General features: G+C 37.5%; 17 non-coding genes across 17 annotated transcripts; all 17 read right to left on the bottom strand.

Annotated features, from left to right (window-relative positions):
* Positions 1-757: 757 nt before the first annotated feature.
* On the bottom strand, positions 758-830 carry TRNAF-GAA (transfer RNA phenylalanine (anticodon GAA)). Its single transcript has one exon. It is a non-coding gene; the product is annotated as a tRNA-Phe (tRNA).
* An 813-nt stretch (positions 831-1,643) lies between these two features.
* Positions 1,644-1,716, bottom strand: TRNAF-GAA (transfer RNA phenylalanine (anticodon GAA)). The gene has a single exon. It is a non-coding gene; the product is annotated as a tRNA-Phe (tRNA).
* Positions 1,717-2,527: 811 nt separating this feature from the next.
* On the bottom strand, positions 2,528-2,600 carry TRNAF-GAA (transfer RNA phenylalanine (anticodon GAA)). Its single transcript has one exon. It is a non-coding gene; the product is annotated as a tRNA-Phe (tRNA).
* A 1,483-nt stretch (positions 2,601-4,083) lies between these two features.
* TRNAF-GAA (transfer RNA phenylalanine (anticodon GAA)) lies at positions 4,084-4,156 on the bottom strand. The gene has a single exon. It is a non-coding gene; the product is annotated as a tRNA-Phe (tRNA).
* An 800-nt stretch (positions 4,157-4,956) lies between these two features.
* Positions 4,957-5,029, bottom strand: TRNAF-GAA (transfer RNA phenylalanine (anticodon GAA)). Its single transcript has one exon. It is a non-coding gene; the product is annotated as a tRNA-Phe (tRNA).
* Positions 5,030-5,842: 813 nt separating this feature from the next.
* TRNAF-GAA (transfer RNA phenylalanine (anticodon GAA)) lies at positions 5,843-5,915 on the bottom strand. The gene has a single exon. It is a non-coding gene; the product is annotated as a tRNA-Phe (tRNA).
* An 811-nt stretch (positions 5,916-6,726) lies between these two features.
* On the bottom strand, positions 6,727-6,799 carry TRNAF-GAA (transfer RNA phenylalanine (anticodon GAA)). Its single transcript has one exon. It is a non-coding gene; the product is annotated as a tRNA-Phe (tRNA).
* An 812-nt stretch (positions 6,800-7,611) lies between these two features.
* Positions 7,612-7,684, bottom strand: TRNAF-GAA (transfer RNA phenylalanine (anticodon GAA)). The gene has a single exon. It is a non-coding gene; the product is annotated as a tRNA-Phe (tRNA).
* An 813-nt stretch (positions 7,685-8,497) lies between these two features.
* On the bottom strand, positions 8,498-8,570 carry TRNAF-GAA (transfer RNA phenylalanine (anticodon GAA)). The gene has a single exon. It is a non-coding gene; the product is annotated as a tRNA-Phe (tRNA).
* Positions 8,571-9,381: 811 nt separating this feature from the next.
* On the bottom strand, positions 9,382-9,454 carry TRNAF-GAA (transfer RNA phenylalanine (anticodon GAA)). The gene has a single exon. It is a non-coding gene; the product is annotated as a tRNA-Phe (tRNA).
* Positions 9,455-10,265: 811 nt separating this feature from the next.
* Positions 10,266-10,338, bottom strand: TRNAF-GAA (transfer RNA phenylalanine (anticodon GAA)). The gene has a single exon. It is a non-coding gene; the product is annotated as a tRNA-Phe (tRNA).
* An 812-nt stretch (positions 10,339-11,150) lies between these two features.
* TRNAF-GAA (transfer RNA phenylalanine (anticodon GAA)) lies at positions 11,151-11,223 on the bottom strand. Its single transcript has one exon. It is a non-coding gene; the product is annotated as a tRNA-Phe (tRNA).
* Positions 11,224-12,035: 812 nt separating this feature from the next.
* Positions 12,036-12,108, bottom strand: TRNAF-GAA (transfer RNA phenylalanine (anticodon GAA)). The gene has a single exon. It is a non-coding gene; the product is annotated as a tRNA-Phe (tRNA).
* An 812-nt stretch (positions 12,109-12,920) lies between these two features.
* On the bottom strand, positions 12,921-12,993 carry TRNAF-GAA (transfer RNA phenylalanine (anticodon GAA)). The gene has a single exon. It is a non-coding gene; the product is annotated as a tRNA-Phe (tRNA).
* A 142-nt stretch (positions 12,994-13,135) lies between these two features.
* On the bottom strand, positions 13,136-13,208 carry TRNAF-GAA (transfer RNA phenylalanine (anticodon GAA)). The gene has a single exon. It is a non-coding gene; the product is annotated as a tRNA-Phe (tRNA).
* Positions 13,209-14,893: 1,685 nt separating this feature from the next.
* Positions 14,894-14,966, bottom strand: TRNAF-GAA (transfer RNA phenylalanine (anticodon GAA)). Its single transcript has one exon. It is a non-coding gene; the product is annotated as a tRNA-Phe (tRNA).
* An 812-nt stretch (positions 14,967-15,778) lies between these two features.
* TRNAF-GAA (transfer RNA phenylalanine (anticodon GAA)) lies at positions 15,779-15,851 on the bottom strand. The gene has a single exon. It is a non-coding gene; the product is annotated as a tRNA-Phe (tRNA).
* Between the last annotated feature and the right edge of the window lie 701 nt (positions 15,852-16,552).

Below are 16,552 nucleotides of genomic sequence, written 5' to 3' on the forward strand. Positions count from 1 at the left end.
GAAAAAGAGAGCATCAAGTGTTCTTGAAGAGCAACACCTTATAATAAAAGATTCTGCTGGTAAATTGCTATTCTGTAACAAATATACAGCAACTAAACATGCCGAAACCCAGGATTGAACTAGGGACTTATAGATCTTCAGTCTAATGCTCTCCCAAATGAGCTATTGCAGCTACGTCTGACATTTGGAAAGTCTTTTTTGGTGTTTAAGATAAGGCAAACTGAAAGAACATCGTGTCCTAGAGGGCGAAACCTGAAAATGAAAGTTTATGCTGCTAAATTTCTTTTTGCTGAATTGCTACTCAGTAACAAACTGCAAACACCCAAACATGTGGAAACCCACGATCGTACAAGGGATTTTAAGGTCTTCAGTCTATTGCTCTCACAACTGAGCTATTTTGGCAAGCTATACTGATAAGAATGTCTTTTTTTAGGAGCTAAAGATTTTGCAAACTGAAATAACATAAAATGCTTTTCAAGATCAAAACCTGAACACATGCTAAATTGCTATTCAGTAGCAAAAGCAAACACCCAACCATGCTAAACCCCAGGATTGAACAAGACACCCTTAGATCTTCAGTCTAATGTTGTCACAACTGAGCTATTTTGCCAAGCTCTACTAATAAAAAATTATTTTATTGGCGCTAATAATAATGCAAACTGTAATAACATGAAATGTTCTTGAAGACCAGAACCTGAACATGGCAGTTTCTGCTGCTAAATTGCTATTCTGTAACAAAAACAACAGCAACTAAATATGCCGAAACCCGGGATCGAACCAGGGACCTTTAGATCTTCAGTCTAACGCTCTCCCAATTGAGCTATTTCGGCTAATTGTGAAAGATGTGAAGTCGTATTTGGGGTTTTAGGTTAGGAAAAAAAGAGCATCAAGTGTTCTTGAAGAACAACACCTGATAATGAAAGATTCTGCTTGTAAATTGCTATTCTGTAACAAAAAGACAGCAACTAAACATGCCGAAAACTGGGATTGAACCAGGGACCTCTAGATCTTCAGTCTAATGCTCTCACAAATGAGCTATTGCGGGTAAGTCTGACATTTGGAAAGTCTTTTTTGGTGTTTAAGATAAGGCAAACTGAAAGAACATCAAGTGTCCTAGAGGGCGAAACCTGAAAATGAAAGTTTCTGCTGCTAAATTTCTTTTTGATGAATTGCTACTCAGTAACAAACTGCAAACACCCAAACATGTGGAAACCCACGATCGTACTAGGGATTTTAAGGTCTTCAGTCTATTGCTCTCACAACTGAGCTATTTTGGCAAGCTATACTGATAAGAATGTCTTTTTTTAGGAGCTAAAGATTTTGCAAAGTGAAATAACATAAAATGCTTTTCAAGATCAAAACCTGAACACAACAGTTTTTGCTGCTAAATTGCTATTCAGTAGCAAAAGCAAACACCCAACCATGCTAAAGCCCAGGATTGAACAAGACACCCTTAGATCTTCAGTCTAATGTTGTCACAACTGAGCTATTTCGCCAAGCTCTACTAATAAGAAATTATTTTATTGGGGCCAATAATAATGCAAACTGTAATAACATGAAATGTTCTTGAAGACCAGAACCTGAACACGGCAGTTTCTGCTGCTAAATTCCTATTCTGTAACAAAAAAACCAGCAACTAAATATGCCGAAACCCGGGATCGAACCAGGGTCCTTTAGATCTTCAGTATAACGCTCTCTCAACAGAGCTATTTCGGCCAATTGTGAAAGATGTGAAGTCGTATTTGGGGTTTTAGGTTGGGAAAAAGAGAGCATCAAGTGTTTTTGAAGAGCAACACCTTAAAATAAAAGATTCTGCTGGTAAATTGCTATTCTGTAACAAATATACAGCAACTAAACATGCCGAAACCCGGGATCGAACTAGGGACTTATAGATCTTCAGTCTAATGCTCTCTCAAATGAGCTATTGCAGCTACGTCTGACATTTGGAAAGTCTTTTTTGGTGCTTAAGATAAGGCAAACTGAAAGAACATCAAGTGTCCTAGAGGGCGAAACCTGAAAATAAAAGTTTCTGCTGCTAAATTTCTTTTTGCTGAATTGCTACTCAGTAACAAAATGCAAACACCCAAACATGTGGAAACCCACGATCGTACTAGGGATTTTAAGGTCTTCAGTCTATTGCTCTCATAACTGAGCTATTTTGGCAAGCTATACTGATAAGAATGTCTTTTTTGGAGCTAAAGATTTTGCAAACTGAAATAACATAAAAAAAATTTCAAGATCAAAAACTGAACACAACAGTTTTTGCTGCTAAATTGCTATTCAGTAGCAAAAGCAAAAACCCAACCATGCTAAACCCCAGGATTGAACAAGACACCCTTAGATCTTCAGTCTAATGTTGTCACAACTGAGCTATTTCGCCAAGCTCTACTAATAAGAAATTATTTTATTGGGGCTAATAATAATGCAAACTGTAATAACATGAAATGATCTTGAAAACCAGAACCTGAACACGGCAGTTTCTGTTGATAAATTGCTATTCTGTAACAAAAAAAACAGCAACTAAATATGCCGAAACCCGGGATCGAACCAGGGACCTTTAGATCTTCAGTCTAACGCTCTCCCAACTGAGCTATTTCGGCTAATTGTGAAAGATGTAAAGCCGTATTTGGGGTTTTAGGTTGGGAAAAAAAGAGCATTAAGTGTTCTTGATGAACAACACCTGATAATGAAAGATTCTGCTGGTAAATTGCTATTCTGTAACAAAAATACAGCAACTAAACATGCCGAAACCTGGGATCGAACCAGGGACCTTTAGATCTTCAGTCTAATGCTCTCACAAAAGATCTATTGCGGGTACATCTGACATTTGGAAAGTCTTTTTTGGTGTTTAAGATAAGGCAAACTGAAAGAACATCAAGTGTCCTAGAGGGCGAAACCTGAAAATGAAAGTTTCTGCTGCTAAATTTCTTTTTGCTGAATTGCTACTCAGTAACAAACTGCAAACACCCAAACATGTGGAAACCCACGATCGTACTAGGGATTTTAAGGTCTTCAGTCTATTGCTCTCACAACTGAGCTATTTTGGCAAGCTATACTGATAAGAATGTCTTTTTTTAGGAGCTAAAGATTTTGCAAACTGAAATAACATAAAATGCTTTTCAAAATCAAAACCTGAACACAACAGTTTTTGCTGCTAAATTGCTATTCAGTAGCAAAAGCAAACACCCAACCATGCTAAACCCCAGGATTGAACAAGACACCCTTAGATCTTCAGTCTAATGTTGTCACAACTGAGCTATTTCGCCAAGCTCTACTAATAAGAAATTATTTTATTGGGGCTAATAATAATGCAAACTGTAATAACATGAAATGTTCTTGAAGACCAGAACCTGAACACAGCAGTTTCTGCTGCTAAATTGCTATTCTGTAACAAAAAGACAGCAACTAAACATGCCGAAAACTGGGATTGAACCAGGGACCTCTAGATCTTCAGTCTAAAGCTCTCACAAATGACCTATTGCGGGTAAGTCTGACTTTTGGAAAGTCTTTTTTGGTGTTTAAGATAAGGCAAACTGAAAGAACATCAAGTGTCCTAGAGGGCGAAACCTGAAAATGAAAGTTTCTGCTGCTAAATTTCTTTTTGATGAATTGCTACTCAGTAACAAACTGCAAACACCCAAACATGTGGAAACCCACGATCGTACTAGGGATTTTAAGGTCTTCAGTCTATTGCTCTCACAACTGAGCTATTTTGGCAAGCTATACTGATAAGAATGTCTTTTTTTAGGAGCTAAAGATTTTGCAAAGTGAAATAACATAAAATGCTTTTCAAGATCAAAACCTGAACACAACAGTTTTTGCTGCTAAATTGCTATTCAGTAGCAAAAGCAAACACCCAACCATGCTAAAGCCCAGGATTGAACAAGACACCCTTAGATCTTCAGTCTAATGTTGTCACAACTGAGCTATTTCGCCAAGCTCTACTAATAAGAAATTATTTTATTGGGGCTAATAATAATGCAAACTGTAATAACATGAAATGTTCTTGAAGACCAGAACCTGAACACGGCAGTTTCTGCTGCTAAATTCCTATTCTGTAACAAAAAATCCAGCAACTAAATATGCCGAAACCCGGGATCGAACCAGGGTCCTTTAGATCTTCAGTATAACGCTCTCTCAACTGAGCTATTTCGGCTAATTGTGAAAGATGTGAAGTCGTATTTGGGGTTTTAGGTTGGGAAAAAGAGAGCATCAAGTGTTTTTGAAGAGCAACACCTTAAAATAAAAGATTCTGCTGGTAAATTGCTATTCTGTAACAAATATACAGCAACTAAACATGCCGAAACCCGGGATCGAACTAGGGACTTATAGATCTTCAGTCTAATGCTCTCCCAAATGAGCTATTGCAGCTACGTCTGACATTTGGAAAGTCTTTTTTGGTGTTTAAGATAAGGCAAACTGAAAGAACATCGTGTCCTAGAGGGCGAAACCTGAAAATGAAAGTTTATGCTGCTAAATTTCTTTTTGCTGAATTGCTACTCAGTAACAAACTGCAAACACCCAAACATGTGGAAACCCACGATCGTACAAGGGATTTTAAGGTCTTCAGTCTATTGCTCTCACAACTGAGCTATTTTGGCAAGCTATACTGATAAGAATGTCTTTTTTTAGGAGCTAAAGATTTTGCAAACTAAAATAACATAAAATGCTTTTCAAGATCAAAACCTGAACACATGCTAAATTGCTATTCAGTAGCAAAAGCAAACACCCAACCATGCTAAACCCCAGGATTGAACAAGACACCCTTAGATCTTCAGTCTAATGTTGTCACAACTGAGCTATTTTGCCAAGCTCTACTAATAAAAAATTATTTTATTGGGGCTAATAATAATGCAAACTGTAATAACATGAAATGTTCTTAAAGACCAGAACCTGAACATGGCAGTTTCTGCTGCTAAATTGCTATTCTGTAACAAAAACAACAGCAACTAAATATGCCGAAACCCGGGATCGAACCAGGGACCTTTAGATCTTCAGTCTAACGCTCTCCCAATTGAGCTATTTCAGCTAATTGTGAAAGATGTGAAGTCGTATTTGGGGTTTTAGGTTAGGAAAAAAAGAGCATCAAGTGTTCTTGAAGAACAACACCTGATAATGAAAGATTCTGCTTGTAAATTGCTATTCTGTAACAAAAAGACAGCAACTAAACATGCCGAAAACTGGGATTGAACCAGGGACCTCTAGATCTTCAGTCTAATGCTCTCACAAATGAGTTATTGCGGGTAAGTCTGACATTTGGAAAGTCTTTTTTGGTGTTTAAGATAAGGCAAACTGAAAGAACATCAAGTGTCCTAGAGGGCGAAACCTGAAAATGAAAGTTTCTGCTGCTAAATTTCTTTTTGATGAATTGCTACTCAGTAACAAACTGCAAACACCCAAACATGTGGAAACCCACGATCGTACTAGGGATTTTAAGGTCTTCAGTCTATTGCTCTCACAACTGAGCTATTTTGGCAAGCTATACTGATAAGAATGTCTTTTTTTAGGAGCTAAAGATTTTGCAAAGTGAAATAACATAAAATGCTTTTCAAGATCAAAACCTGAACACAACAGTTTTTGCTGCTAAATTGCTATTCAGTAGCAAAAGCAAACACCCAACCATGCTAAACCCCAGGATTGAACAAGACACCCTTAGATCTTCAGTCTAATGTTGTCACAACTGAGCTATTTCGCCAAGCTCTACTAATAAGAAATTATTTTATTGGGGCTAATAATAATGCAAACTGTAATAACATGAAATGTTCTTGAAGACCAGAACCTGAACACGGCAGTTTCTGCTGCTAAATTCCTATTCTGTAACAAAAAAAACAGCAACTAAATATGCCGAAACCCGGGATCGAACCAGGGTCCTTTAGATCTTCAGTATAACGCTCTCTCAACTGAGCTATTTCGGCTAATTGTGAAAGATGTGAAGTCGTATTTGGGGTTTTAGGTTGGGAAAAAGAGAGCATCAAGTGTTTTTGAAGAGCAACACCTTAAAATAAAAGATTCTGCTGGTAAATTGCTATTCTGTAACAAATATACAGCAACTAAACATGCCGAAACCCGGGATCGAACTAGGGACTTATAGATCTTCAGTCTAATGCTCTCCCAAATGAGCTATTGCAGCTACGTCTGACATTTGGAAAGTCTTTTTTGGTGTTTAAGATAAGGCAAACTGAAAGAACATCAAGTGTCCTAGAGGGCGAAACCTGAAAATAAAAGTTTCTGCTGCTAAATTTCTTTTTGCTGAATTGCTACTCAGTAACAAAATGCAAACACCCAAACATGTGGAAACCCACGATCGTACTAGGGATTTTAAGGTCTTCAGTCTATTGCTCTCATAACTGAGCTATTTTGGCAAGCTATACTGATAAGAATGTCTTTTTTGGAGCTAAAGATTTTGCAAACTGAAATAACATAAAAAAAATTTCAAGATCAAAAACTGAACACAACAGTTTTTGCTGCTAAATTGCTATTCAGTAGCAAAAGCAAAAACCCAACCATGCTAAACCCCAGGATTGAACAAGACACCCTTAGATCTTCAGTCTAATGTTGTCACAACTGAGCTATTTCGCCAAGCTCTACTAATAAGAAATTCTTTTATTGGGGCTAATAATAATGCAAACTGTAATAACATGAAATGATCTTGAAAACCAGAACCTGAACACGGCAGTTTCTGTTGCTAAATTGCTATTCTGTAACAAAAAAAACAGCAACTAAATATGCCGAAACCCGGGATCGAACCAGGGACCTTTAGATCTTCAGTCTAACGCTCTCCCAACTGAGCTATTTCGGCTAATTGTGAAAGATGCTAAGCCGTATTTGGGGTTTTAGGTTGGGAAAAAAAGAGCATTAAGTGTTCTTGATGAACAACACCTGATAATGAAAGATTCTGCTGGTAAATTGCTATTCTGTAACAAAAATACAGCAACTAAACATGCCGAAACCTGGGATCGAACCAGGGACCTTTAGATCTTCAGTCTAATGCTCTCACAAAAGATCTATTGCGGGTACGTCTCACATTTGGAAAGTCTTTTTTGGTGTTTAAGATAAGGCAAACTGAAAGAACATCAAGTGTCCTAGAGGGCGAAACCTGAAAATGAAAGTTTATGCTGCTAAATTTCTTTTTGCTGAATTGCTACTCAGTAACAAACTGCAAACACCCAAACATGTGGAAACCCACGATCGTACTAGGGATTTTAAGGTCTTCAGTCTATTGCTCTCACAACTGAGCTATTTTGGCAAGCTATACTGATAAGAATGTCTTTTTTAGGAGCTAAAGATTTTGCAAACTGAAATAACATAAAATGCTTTTCAAGATCAAAACCTGAACACAACAGTTTTTGCTGCTAAATTGCTATTCAGTAGCAAAAGCAAACACCCAACCATGCTAAACCCCAGGATTGAACAAGACACCCTTAGATCTTCAGTCTAATGTTGTCACAACTGAGCTATTTCGCCAAGCTCTACTAATAAGAAATTATTTTATTGGGGCTAATAATAATGCAAACTGTAATAACATGAAATGTTCTTGAAGACCAGAACCTGAACACGGCAGTTTCTGCTGCTAAATTGCTATTCTGTAACAAAAACAACAGCAACTAAATATGCCGAAACCCGGGATCGAACCAGGGACCTTTAGATCTTCAGTCTAACGCTCTCCCAATTGAGCTATTTCGGCTAATTGTGAAAGATGTGAAGTCGTATTTGGGGTTTTAGGTTAGGAAAAAAAGAGCATCAAGTGTTCTTGAAGAACAACACCTGATAATGAAAGATTCTGCTTGTAAATTGCTATTCTGTAACAAAAAGACAGCAACTAAACATGCCGAAACCTGGGATTGAACCAGGGACCTCTAGATCTTCAGTCTAATGCTCTCACAAATGAGCTATTGCGGGTAAGTCTGACATTTGGAAAGTCTTTTTTGGTGTTTAAGATAAGGCAAATTGAAAGAACATCAAGTGTCCTAGAGGGCGAAACCTGAAAATAAAAGTTTCTGCTGCTAAATTTCTTTTTGATGAATTGCTACTCAGTAACAAACTGCAAACACCCAAACATGTGGAAACCCACGATCGTACTAGGGATTTTAAGGTCTTCAGTCTATTGCTCTCACAACTGAGCTATTTTGGCAAGCTATACTGATAAGAATGTCTTTTTTTAGAAGCTAAAGATTTTGCAAAGTGAAATAACATAAAATGCTTTTCAAGATCAAAACCTGAACACAACAGTTTTTGCTGCTAAATTGCTATTCAGTAGCAAAAGCAAACACCCAACCATGCTAAACCCCAGGATTGAACAAGACACCCTTAGATCTTCAGTCTAATGTTGTCACAACTGAGCTATTTCGCCAAGCTCTACTAATAAGAAATTATTTTATTGGGGCTAATAATAATGCAAACTGTAATAACATGAAATGTTCTTGAATACCAGAACCTGAACACGGCAGTTTCTGCTGCTAAATTCCTATTCTGTAACAAAAAAACCAGCAACTAATTATGCCGAAACGCGGGATCGAACCAGGGTCCTTTAGATCTTCAGTATAACGCTCTCTCAACTGAGCTATTTCGGCTAATTGTGAAAGACGTGAAGTCGTATTTGGGGTTTTAGGTTGGGAAAAAGAGAGCATCAAGTGTTTTTGAAGAGCAACACCTTAAAATAAAAGATTCTGCTGGTAAATTGCTATTCTGTAACAAATATACAGCAACTAAACATGCCGAAACCCGGCATCGAACTAGGGACTTATAGATCTTCAGTCTAATGCTCTCCCAAATGAGCTATTGCAGCTACGTCTGACATTTGGAAAGTCTTTTTTGGTGTTTAAGATAAGGCAAACTGAAAGAACATCAAGTGTCCTAGAGGGCGAAACCTGAAAATAAAAGTTTCTGCTGCTAAATTTCTTTTTGCTGAATTGCTACTCAGTAACAAAATGCAAACACCCAAACATGTGGAAACCCACGATCGTACTAGGGATTTTAAGGTCTTCAGTCTATTGCTCTCATAACTGAGCTATTTTGGCAAGCTATACTGATAAGAATGTCTTTTTTGGAGCTAAAGATTTTGCAAACTGAAATAACATAAAAAAAATTTCAAGATCAAAAACTGAACACAACAGTTTTTGCTGCTAAATTGCTATTCAGTAGCAAAAGCAAAAACCCAACCATGCTAAACCCCAGGATTGAACAAGACACCCTTAGATCTTCAGTCTAATGTTGTCACAACTGAGCTATTTCGCCAAGCTCTACTAATAAGAAATTCTTTTATTGGGGCTAATAATAATGCAAACTGTAATAACATGAAATGTTCTTGAAAACCAGAACCTGAACACGGCAGTTTCTGTTGCTAAATTGCTATTCTGTAACAAAAAAAACAGCAACTAAATATGCCAAAACCTGGGATCGAACCAGGGACCTTTAGATCTTCAGTCTAACGCTCTCCCAACTGAGCTATTTCGACTAATTGTGAAAGATGTAAAGCCGTATTTGGGGTTTTAGGTTGGGAAAAAAAGAGCATTAAGTGTTCTTGATGAACAACACCTGATAATGAAAGATTCTGCTGGTAAATTGCTATTCTGTAACAAAAATACAGCAACTAAACATGCCGAAACCTGGGATCGAACCAGGGACCTTTAGATCTTCAGTCTAATGCTCTCACAAAAGAACTATCGCGGGTACGTCTGACATTTGGAAAGTCTTTTTTGGTGTTTAAGATAAGGCAAACTGAAAGAACATCAAGTGTCCTAGAGGGCGAAACCTGAAAATGAAAGTTTATGCTGCTAAATTTCTTTTTGCTGAATTGCTACTCAGTAACAAACTGCAAACACCCAAACATGTGGAAACCCACGATCGTACTAGGGATTTTAAGGTCTTCAGTCTATTGCTCTCACAACTGAGCTATTTTGGCAAGCTATACTGATAAGAATGTCTTTTTTAGGAGCTAAAGATTTTGCAAACTGAAATAACATAAAATGCTTTTCAAGATCAAAACCTGAACACAACAGTTTTTGCTGCTAAATTGCTATTCAGTAGCAAAAGCAAACACCCAACCATGCTAAACCCCAGGATTGAACAAGACACCCTTAGATCTTCAGTCTAATGTTGTCACAACTGAGCTATTTCGCCAAGCTCTACTAATAAGAAATTATTTTATTGGGGCTAATAATAATGCAAACTGTAATAACATGAAATGTTCTTGAAGACCAGAACCTGAACACGGCAGTTTCTGCTGCTAAATTGCTATTCTGTAACAAAAAAACAGCAACTAAATATGCCGAAACCCGGGATCGAACCAGGGACCTTTAGATCTTCAGTCTAACGCTCTCCCAACTGAGCGATTTCGGCTAATTGTGACAGATGTAAAGCCGTATTTGGGGTTTTAGGTTGGGAAAAAAAGAGCATTAAGTGTTCTTGATGAACAACACCTGATAATGAAAGATTCTGCTGGTAAATTGCTATTCTGTAACAAAAATACAGCAACTAAACATGCCGAAACCTGGGATCGAACCAGGGACCTTTAGATCTTCAGTCTAATGCTCTCACAAAAGAACTATTGCGGGTACGTCTGACATTTGGAAAGTCTTTTTTGGTGTTTAAGATAAGGCAAACTGAAAGAACATCAAGTGTCCTAGAGGGCGAAACCTGAAAATGAAAGTTTATACTGCTAAATTTCTTTTTGCTGAATTGCTACTCAGTAACAAACTGCAAACACCCAAACATGTGGAAACCCACGATCGTACTAGGGATTTTAAGGTCTTCAGTCTATTGCTCTCACAACTGAGCTATTTTGGCAAGCTATACTGATAAGAATGTCTTTTTTTAGGAGCTAAAGATTTTGCAAACTGAAATAACATAAAATGCTTTTCAAGATCAAAACCTGAACACAACAGTTTTTGCTGCTAAATTGCTATTCAGTAGCAAAAGCAAACACCCAACCATGCTAAACCCCAGGATTGAACAAGACACCCTTAGATCTTCAGTCTAATGTTGTCACAACTGAGCTATTTCGCCAAGCTCTACTAATAAGAAATTATTTTATTGGGGCTAATAATAATGCAAACTGTAATAACATGAAATGTTCTTGAAGACCAGAACCTGAACACGGCAGTTTCTGCTGCTAAATTGCTATTCTGTAACAAAAAAACAGCAACTAAATATGCCAAAACCCGGGATCGAACCAGGGACCTTTAGATCTTCAGTCTAACGCTCTCCCAACTGAGCTATTTCGGCTAATTGTGAAAGATGTAAAGCCGTATTTGGGGTTTTAGGTTGGGAAAAAAAGAGCATTAAGTGTTCTTGATGAACAACACCTGATAATGAAAGATTCTGCTTGTAAATTGCTATTCTGTAACAGAAATACAGCAACTAAACATGCCGAAACCTGGGATCGAACCAGGGACCTTTAGATCTTCAGTCTAATGCTCTCACAAAAGAACTATTGCGGGTACGTCTGACATTTGGAAAGTCTTTTTTGGTGTTTAAGATAAGGCAAACTGAAAGAACATCAAGTGTCCTAGAGGGCGAAACCTGAAAATGAAAGTTTATGCTGCTAAATTTCTTTTTGCTGAATTGCTACTCAGTAACAAACTGCAAACACCCAAACATGTGGAAACCCACGATCGTACTAGGGATTTTAAGGTCTTCAGTCTATTGCTCTCACAACTGAGCTATTTTGGCAAGCTATACTGATAAGAATGTCTTTTTTTAGGAGCTAAAGATTTTGCAAACTGAAATAACATAAAATGCTTTTCAAGATCAAAACCTGAACACAACAGTTTTTGCTGCTAAATTGCTATTCAGTAGCAAAAGCAAACACCCAACCATGCTAAACCCCAGGATTGAACAAGACACCCTTAGATCTTCAGTCTAATGTTGTCACAACTGAGCTATTTCGCCAAGCTCTACTAATAAGAAATTATTTTATTGGGGCTAATAATAATGCAAACTGTAATAACATGAAATGTTCTTGAAGACCAGAACCTGAACACGGCAGTTTCTGCTGCTAAATTGCTATTCTGTAACAAAAAAACAGCAACTAAATATGCCGAAACCCGGGATCGAACCAGGGACCTTTAGATCTTCAGTCTAACGCTCTCCCAACTGAGCTATTTCGGCTAATTGTGACAGATGTAAAGCCGTATTTGGGGTTTTAGGTTGGGAAAAAAAGAGCATTAAGTGTTCTTGATGAACAACACCTGATAATGAAAGATTCTGCTGGTAAATTGCTATTCTGTAACAAAAATACAGCAACTAAACATGCCGAAACCTGGGATCGAACCAGGGACCTTTAGATCTTCAGTCTAATGCTCTCACAAAAGAACTATTGCGGGTACGTCTGACATTTGGAAAGTCTTTTTTGGTGTTTAAGATAAGGCAAACTGAAAGAACATCAAGTGTCCTAGAGGGCGAAACCTGAAAATGAAAGTTTATGCTGCTAAATTTCTTTTTGCTGAATTGCTACTCAGTAACAAACTGCAAACACCCAAACATGTGGAAACCCACGATCGTACTAGGGATTTTAAGGTCTTCAGTCTATTGCTCTCACAACTGAGCTATTTTGGCAAGCTATACTGATAAGAATGTCTTTTTTTAGGAGCTAAAGATTTTGCAAACTGAAATAACATAAAATGCTTTTCAAGATCAAAACCTGAACACAACAGTTTTTGCTGCTAAATTGCTATTCAGTAGCAAAAGCAAACACCCAACCATGCTAAACCCCAGGATTGAACAAGACACCCTTAGATCTTCAGTCTAATGTTGTCACAACTGAGCTATTTCGCCAAGCTCTACTAATAAGAAATTCTTTTATTGGGGCTAATAATAATGCAAACTGTAATAACATGAAATGTTCTTGAAGACCAGAACCTGAACACGGCAGTTTCTGCTGCTAAATTGCTATTCTGTAACAAAAAAACAGCAACTAAATATGCCGAAACCCAGGATCGAACCAGGGACCTTTAGATCTTCAGTCTAACGCTCTCCCAACTGAGCTATTTCGGCTAATTGTGAAAGATGTAAAGCCGTATTTGGGGTTTTAGGTTGGGAAAAAAAGAGCATTAAGTGTTCTTGATGAACAACACCTGATAATGAAAGATTCTGCTGGTAAATTGCTATTCTGTAACAGAAATACAGCAACTAAACATGCCGAAACCTGGGATCGAACCAGGGACCTTTAGATCTTCAGTCTAACGCTCTCCCAACTGAGCTAATTCGGCTAATTGTGAAAGATATGAAGTCGTATTTGGGGTTTTAGGTTAGGAAAAAAAGAGCATCAAGTGTTCTTGAAGAACAACACCTGATAATGAAAGATTCTGCTGGTAAATTGCTATTCTGTAAAAAAAATACAGCAACTAAACATGCCGAAACCTGGGATCGAACCAAGGACCTTTAGATCTTCAGTCTAATGCTCTCACAAAAGAACTATTGCGGGTAAGTCTGACATTTGGAAAGTCTTTTTTGGTGTTTAAGATAAGGCAAACTGAAAGAACATCAAGTGTCCTAGAGGGCGAGACCTGAAAATAAAAGTTTCTGCTGCTAAATTTCTTTTTGCTGAATTGCTACTCAGTAACAAAATGCAAACACCCAAACATGTGGAAACCCACGATCGTACTAGGGATTTTAAGGTCTTCAGTCTATTGCTCTCACAACTGAGCTATTTTGGCAAGCTATACTGATAAGAATGTCTTTTTTTGGAGCTAAAGATTTTGCAAACTGAAATAACATAAAATGTTTTTCAAGATCAAAAACTGAACACAACAGTTTTTGCTGCTAAATTGCTATTCAGTAGCAAAAGCAAACACCCAACCATGCTAAACCCCAGGATTGAACAAGACACCATTAGATCTTCAGTCTAATGTTCTCACAACTGAGCTATTTTGCCAAGCTCTACTAATAATAAATTCTTTTATTGGGGCTAATAATAATGCAAACTGTAATAACATGATATGATCTTGAAAACCAGAACCTGAACACGGCAGTTTCTGCTGCTAAATTGCTATTCTGTAACAAAAAAACAGGAACAAAACATGCCGAAACCCGGGATCTTTAGATCTTCAGTCTAACGCTGTCCCAACTGAGCTATTTCGGCTAACTTTGAAAGATGTAAGCCGTATTTGGGATTTTAGGTTGGGAAAAAAAAGAGCATGAAGTGTTCTTGATGAACAACACCTGATAATGAAAGATTCTGCTGGTAAATTGCTATTCTGTAACAAAAATACAGCAACTTTACATTCCGAAACCTGGGATCGTACCCGGGACCTTTAGATCTTCAGTTTAATGCTCTCACAAAAGAGCTATTGCGTGTAAGTCTGACATTTGGAAAGTCTTTTTTGGTGTTTAAGATAAGACAAACTGAAAGAACATCAAGTGTCCTAGAGGGCGAAACCTGAAAATGAAAGTTTCTGCTGCTAAATTTCTTTTTGCTGAATTGCTACTCAGTAACAAACTGCAAACACCCAAACATGTGGAAACCCACGATCGTACTAGGGATTTTAAGGTCTTCAGTCTATTGCTCTCACAACTAAACTATTTTGGCAAGCTATACTGATAAGAATGTCTTTTTTTAGGAGCTAAAGATTTTGCAAAGTGAAATAACATAAAATGCTTTTAAAGATCAAAACCTGAAAACAACAGTTTTTGCTGCTAAATTGCTATTCAGTAGCAAAAGCAAACACCCAACCATGCTAAACCCCAGGATTGAACAAGACACCCTTAGATCTTCAGTCTAATGTTGTCACAACTGAGCTATTTCGCTAAGCTCTACTAATAAGAAATTATTTTATTGGGGCTAATAATAATGCAAACTGTAATAACATGAAATGTTCTTGAAAACCAGAACCTGAACACGGCAGTTTCTGTTACTAAATTGCTATTCTGTAACAAAAAAAACAGCAACTAAATATGCCGAAACCCGGGATCGAACCAGGGACCTTTAGATCTTCAGTCTAACGCTCTCCCAACTGAGCTATTTCGGCTAATTGTGAAAGATGCTAAGCCGTATTTGGGGTTTTAGGTTGGGAAAAAAAGAGCATCAAGTGTTCTTGAAGAACAACACCTTATAATGAAAGATTCTGCTGGTAAATTGCTACTCTGTAACAAAAAAAACAGCAACTAAACATGCCGAAACCTGTGATTGAACCCGGACCTTTAGATCTTCACTCTAATGCTCTCTTAAAAGAGCTATTGCGGGTAAGTCTGACATTTGGAAAGTATTTTTTAGTGTTTAAGATAAGGCAAACTGAAAGAACATCAAGTGTCCTAGAGGGCGAAACCTGAAAATGAAAGTTTCTGCTGCTAAATTTCTTTTTGATGAATTGCTACTCAGAAACAAACTGCAAACACCCAAACATGTGGAAACCCACGATCGTACTAGGGATTTTAAGGTCTTCAGTCTATTGCTCTCACAACTGAGCTATTTTGGCAAGATATACTGATAAGAATGTCTTTTTTAGGAGCTAAAGATTTTGCAAACTGAAATAACATAAAATGCTTTTCAAGATCAAAACCTGAACACAACAGTTTTTGCTGCTAAATTGCTATTCAGTAGCAAAAGCAAACACCCAACCATGCTAAACCCCAGGATTGAACAAGACACCCTTAGATCTTCAGTCTAATGTTGTCACAACTGAGCTATTTCGCTAAGCTCTACTAATAAGAAATTATTTTATTGGGGCTAATAGTAATGCAAACTGTAATAACATGAAATGTTCTTGAAAACCAGAACCTGAACACGGCAGTTTCTGCTGCTAAATTGCTATTCTGTAACAACAAAAAAAGCAACTAAATATGCCAAAACCCGAGATTGAACCAGGGACCTTTAGATCTTCAGTCTAACGCTCTCCCAACTGAACTATTTCAGCTAAATGTGAAAGATGCAAGCCGTATTTGGGGTTTTAGGTTGGGAAAAAAAGAGCATCAAGTGTTCTTGAAGAACAACACCTTATAATGAAAGATTCTGCTGGCAAATTGCTATTCTGTAACAAAAAAACAGCAACTAAACATGCCGAAACCTGGGATCGAACCAGGGACCTTTAGATCTTCACTCTAATGCTCTCTTAAAAGAGCTATTGCGGGTAAGTCTGACATTTGGAAAGTATTTTTTAGTGTTTAAGATAAGGCAAACTGAAAGAACATCAAGTGTCCTAGAGGGCGAAACCTGAAAATGAAAGTTTCTGCTGCTAAATTTCTTTTTGATGAATTGCTACTCAGAAACAAACTGCAAACACCCAAACATGTGGAAACCCACGATCGTACTAGGGATTTTAAGGTCTTCAGTCTATTGCTCTCACAACTGAGCTATTTTGGCAAGATATACTGATAAGAATGTCTTTTTTTAGGAGCTAAAGATTTTGCAAACTGAAATAACATAAAATGCTTTTCAAGATCAAAACCTGAAAACAACAGTTTTTGCTGCTAAATTGCTATTCAGTAGCAAAAGCAAACACCCAACCATGCTAAACCCCAGGATTGAACAAGACACCCTTAGATCTTCAGTCTAATGTTGTCACAACTGAGCTATTTCGCTAAGCTCTACTAATAAGAAATTATTTTATTGGGGCTA

The sequence above is a fragment of the Pseudophryne corroboree genome, chromosome 4 (assembly GCF_028390025.1).
Source record: "Pseudophryne corroboree isolate aPseCor3 chromosome 4, aPseCor3.hap2, whole genome shotgun sequence".
Lineage (NCBI taxonomy): Eukaryota > Metazoa > Chordata > Amphibia > Anura > Myobatrachidae > Pseudophryne > Pseudophryne corroboree.